We start from the raw sequence: 6,000 nt of genomic DNA on the forward strand, positions 1-6,000 counted from the left end.
ATACCTACCTTTGTTTGCCTATAGCTTGAGATCTCAGCTTTTGAGCAAAGGCTCAAACAAGGACATTCACATCCCCACAGAAACAATATATTGACACATATGTAGTCTACATCTAGAGAGAAAAGAAACAGTTTTTCTCTTCTCTTCTGAAGCAATGTCTGCAGAAGCCGGGCTCCTGCTCCACACACAAAGATTTGCATATCCAAATGCAGCACATTGCTTCATAGACTAAAGCATTTATACTCATTATAGTTTTCCAAGAATAATAAATGTATACTTGCTTTAATATGAGTAGTTAAGACAATTCATGTAGTTTTTTCAGTCTACCTCTTGAAAAAAATGGCCAAGTCTTTGTTTTATCAGGACAGAATTTACCTATGGTTTTAATAGACATACTTTCCATTTTCTACCAACTCTTAGGACTTTCAGTTTAACTCCCATTACACTTAGAAGAATTTTTTAATATGTATTTTTTATTTGGAAATATAAGTACATATGGTTTTTTTAGTCCAAACTACGCTTATTGAACATTTACTATGTGTTAGATACATACTCTGTGACAGCTTTCTTGAAAACATAAGACATAATCCAAAGAATAAGGGAAACTGAAATGTACAAAACAAGGAGTTCACAACCTAGGAGAGGGTATTAGGTATATAAACAATTAGCTATTATATAATACATGCAGTATGAGTACTGCAAGAGAACAACAAAGTGTACAATTATTTAAGCATGGGAGATAGCAACGTCTTACAGTAAAGCATTTGAGTTGGGTCCATAGAAAGAGAGTAGTATGGTCATGGGTGCAGATAGCAGAAGAGCAAGATATGGGATGAGGAGTCACATATTAAGTAGAGGAAACAGCATGAGCAAAGACATAGAAGCACAAATATGTATGTTTCAGAAACATGTAGCATGTTTCAGAAATTCCTAGTACCCCTGGATGCATTGGCTAGGAAAAAATGGACTGAGGCCAGAACATACAGGACCTTCCATGTCATGTTAGGAATTTGGACTTTGCCGTATAGACTATAGGGAGGCACTGAAGGTTTTTAAACAGAGAAATGACATGATCAGATCTGTTTTTGGAACTGATCTTTTTTTTTTTTAAGATTTTATTTATTTATTCATGAGAGACAGAGAGAGAGAGAGAGAGAGAGAGGCAGAGACACAGGCAGAGGGAGAAACAGGCTCCATGCAGGGAGCCCTGCGTGGGACTTGACCCCCGGTCTCCAGGATCACGCACAGGGCTGAAGGCTGCGCTAAACCGCTGAGCCACCCAGGCTGCCTGGAACTGATCATTTTGATAGCAGTGTCAATGATTAAATTACAGAAAGAGGAGATTATCTACTGGGGGGAAATGCATCCTGAAAACAATAGAATATCCTTAACAAGGCATCAGAAGCATTTATAATAGGTCTCTCAGATATGGGTGACAGGCTTTATTATATTTTCTAACTATTGTTCATTTTCCTTATATTTCCAGCCAGTTTTCAGCCATTGTTCTAGCAATGAAATGTATATGAAACAAAGCAAGTTAATTCATTTATTCTTTTTTAAATGTATTGTATTGATGGTCTACTACTATGTGTAAGTCCCATGCCAGGTGCTGAGAGAAATCAAAGATGAATAAAACATATTCCCAATCTTCATAGAATTTGCAGTTCCATACAATCTGCAAAATTAGTTCAACAACATTTATTAAGTATTCAGCTTATGTAGATTAATATTCAATGCACACTGGTTTAAAATATATATATAAAGGGACGCCTGGGTAGCTCAGTGGTTGAGCATCTGCCTTTGGCTCAGGGCATGATCTTGGGATCTGGGATCAAGTCCCACATCAGGCTCCTTGATTTTATATAAAAGAGAAAGGCAGCAAAGATAGGAGAAACAGCCTAAAGAACATGGGCAAAGAAAGCATATAAATATGAAGAAATCAGAACAGCTCATATTTCTTGATTAATAGTGTCAATTGACTACTTGCCCTGCAAAATGAAATAATTAACAGTACTGTATACTTCCTCCCAAACTCTGACTCCAATTCCCAGTTTTTGTGGTTTATATTATTTCTGTTTTGTCAGGGTTTATAATATTTATGGCTTTTGGCAACCATATTTCCTCTAGTTGTTTAATCTTACTTCTATATTCAAATGGATTTATTTATTTTTTTAAAGATTTTATTTATTTATACATGAGAGACAGAGAGAGAGAAAGAGAGCGGCAGAGACACAGGCAGAGGGAGAAGCAGGCTCCATATAGGGAGCCTGATGTAGGACTCGATCCCAGGACCCCAGGATCACAGCCTGGGCCAAACGCTCAACTGCTGAGCCACCCAGGCATCCCTTATTTTTTATTTTTAAAGATTTATGTATTTATCGGTGAATAAGAGAGAGCACAGGAGAGGGAGAGGGAGAGAGAATCTCAAGTAAACTCTGTGTTGAGCTCAATTTTATGAACCCGAGATTAGGGCCCAAGCTGAAACCAAGGGTCCAATGCTTAACTCACTATGCCACCAAGGCACCCCCTGGAAGCTTTATTTTTATTCATGTCCTGGTAAGTGGGATTTCTTTGCTAAGTAATTTGTTTAAGAATGGTCAATGGCCACACTGCCTGCCTTTCTTCTTTTTCTTTTCTTTTTTCCTTTTTTTCTTTCTTTTTTTAACATACAGTGTTTTATTACTTTAGGTGTAGGATACAATGATTCAACAATTCCATACATCACCTGTGCTCATCACAAAGGCACTCCTTAATCCCCATCACTTACTTCACCCATCCCTCCACCTACCTCCCCTCTGGTAACCATTAGTTTGTTCTCTATAATTAAGGGTCTGTTTCTTGATCTCTCTCTGTCTCTTTTTCTCTTTGCTTGTTTGTCTTGTTTCTTAAATTCCACATATGAGTGAAATCATATGGTATTTGTCCTTCTCTGATTTATTTTGCTTAGCATTATACTTTCTAGCTCCATCTATGTTGTTGCAAATGTCAAGATTTCATTCTTTCTTATGGCTGAGTAGTATTCCATTATACACACACACACACACACACACACACTGTGTCTTTCTCCATATATCTATCAATGGACACTTGGGTGCTTCCATTTTGGCTATTGTAAGTAATGCTGCAATAAACATGAGGTGCATGTATCCCTTCCTATTAGTGTTTTGTATTCTTTGGGTAAACACTCAGTCGTGTGATTATTGGATCATATGGTAATTCTATTTTTAACTTTTTGAGAAACTTCCATACTGTTTTCCACAGTGGCTGCACCAGTTTGCATTTCCACCAACAGTTCATGAGCATTCCTTTTTCTCTATATCTTCGCCAACACCTGTTGTTTCTTGTGTTGTTGAGTTTAACCATTCCGACAGGTCTGAAGTGATATCTCATTGTAGTTTTGATTTGCATTTCCCTGATGATCAGTGATGTCGAGTATCTTTTTATGTGTCTGTTGGACATCTGTATGTCTTCTCTGGAGAAATGTCTGTTGATGTCTTCTGCCCATTTTTTTTCTCTGCCTATTTTTTAATTGGACTATTTGTTTTTTGGGCGTTACCTGAGTTCATTCTTATCTACCTGTTAATATTTGCATAAAAATACTACTTTAGGCTCACATTTTCTTCACTTTCTTTCTCTCAGAATTTTATAGCCATAACTGTTTTGTCTTTTTTCCTAATACTTGCTATAGGAAAGTCTCAAATGAATCAAAATTTTCCCTATATGTGATTTTCTTTTCTTTTGAGATACCTGAAGGATTTATATATTTAACCCTGAAATTCAAGAACTGAATCAGAATATATTTCTATGTCAATTTTTCAATTTTCCCTGATGTAAGATGGGTGGTTTTCTGGACAATGGCTCTTACTATCTTTGAATTTGTTGGTTTCTATTCCTCTGGGACATCAGTTTAGCCCAATATTGGATCATATTTGACGATATATTTCTCTTTTTTAAAAATTCTTAAATCTCTATGGCCTTTCCCTCTTCATTCATTGTGCCTGTCCCAAGTCTTCCTTCCATGCCATTAACCTGATCTTCAGCTAAGTCTATCATTTTCCTTGCTGTTGAATCCACAACCCCAAGATCAAGAGTGGCATGCTCCACTGAGTGAGCCAGCCAGGCTCCCCTCAATTATTCTGTTGTTTTAATGTCTCATCTCAGATTTCTTATTTTCTTTCTTTGTTTTTTTTTGGGGGGGGGGGATTTCTTATTTTCTTGAATATTATTTCTTACTGAGTCTAGCAGAAAATACTCATAAAGAAAATGCTTCTTAAAAAAAAAAAAAGAAAGAAAAGAAAAGAAAATGCTTCTTGGGGCACTTGGCTGGCTCAATCAAAAAAGCATGCAACTCCTGATCTCTGGATGGTAACTTTGAGCCTCATGTTGGGGGTAGAGATTACTGAAATAAATGAACTTTAAACGATACACTTCTCTTCTCTGGGTTGTGACAGTCTCTCCTTGGCCAAACTTTAGTCAGGATCCCCTGAATCCCCTTCCCAATTGCCTTGACTTTTGTACTTTTTTCCGTCTTTTGGGATTTTGTCCATCTGTTTTAGCAAAAATTTGCCAAATCAGATTAGCTGCAAACCCCCAAACTCAATATCTGATCATCTTCCATATCTTCCCAAATCCCTCATCTCCTACTATTCTCCAGATGATGTTTGATCACTTTGGCCCACCTTCAGCAAGAATCTTATTAGGCTGGTTTAACCAGAATCTCCCCTTATCCTTGATCATTTTTCATCCATTGACCACCCAACCCAACCCCATACTGCTCCCTGATTATAAATTCTCACCTTTCCTTGTTGTATTCAGAATTGAGCCTAGTTTTACACTGAGGTCTCCTTTCCCCTGAAAAGTTTTTCTGAATAAAAATCTGTTTTTAATCACTCTAGCCACTGTTCAGCTCTGGTTTTTCCTTAGCAGTTGTTTTCATCTGAACAAGATCCTTCATCTTTCAAAATCATGGTTCTTTGTACCATGCTTGAATGGTGGTCCTGTCACTATAGCTCATCCAGTTCATGCTTAGCATGGACAGACCTTTCAGACTTTCACTTTGCCCTGATGTATGCCAGTTTTTCTTCCCTTAGGTTAAGAGTTTGGACTCGTTTTCTAACTAATTTTCTCTAACATAAGGATGCAGTGTAATGGGAAGAAAAGAGGGAAGTTAGGGCTGAGTGATGCCCTCATTAGCTCTACTCTCTTTTGAGATTCAGTTAAACAGCCTCCCAGCCCAGTCTAACCAGTCAGAGGTGGCGGTAGAACCTGCAGAATTTGTATCCATTCTTTTGCTCAGCCTGGTGCCCTGGGAAATGGAAAGTTCTGGGGAACCTTATTGTCTCCACTGAGGTCCCATGTGGTATAGTGGAGGCTTCTATCTAAAATAATTTTCTTGGATTCCCCCATTTCTCCATACTCCCAAGAATTATTTATCTGCACCTTCAGAATTCTTCACAAATTAATGAAAGTATTAGTGAGAATACTCAGAAAGCTGTCAACTCCCCACCACACCCCTATTTCCTCTAATCTACCTTGACAGATAACGGCGCAGGGTGAGGAGCCATACCTTACTGCACCAGACTATTCTGTTTCTTTTGCTGGATACTTTTTAAAAACATTTTTTAACATTTAATTTATGTGTATTTTTTATTATCTTAATTTATGTGTATTATCCTTTGTCTTGTACCTGCTTGTGAATTTTGGACTTTGTCAATGAAATTTTGTTCTTCTTTTTCATTAGGTATCGGTGGAGAGAAAGGAAAAACTGTGACCCTGCCTAATTCTTCTCTCCTTACTCAGAAGTTTGTTACCTAACGTCAACTAGGTTTGAAGTAGCTGTTAATCAAAGATATTTTCATAAATATGTTCAAATAGAAGAGAAAGGAAGAATAAACATTCCTCAGTGCACATGCTAATCATTCAGTAAATGTCTACAGAATTAATTTAAAAGTTTCCCTGGACATCATTCAGTTAATTAAAACTGCAGATCATTATTACATC

The sequence above is a fragment of the Canis lupus genome, chromosome 32, assembly GCF_048164855.1.
Source record: "Canis lupus baileyi chromosome 32, mCanLup2.hap1, whole genome shotgun sequence".
NCBI lineage: Eukaryota > Metazoa > Chordata > Mammalia > Carnivora > Canidae > Canis > Canis lupus.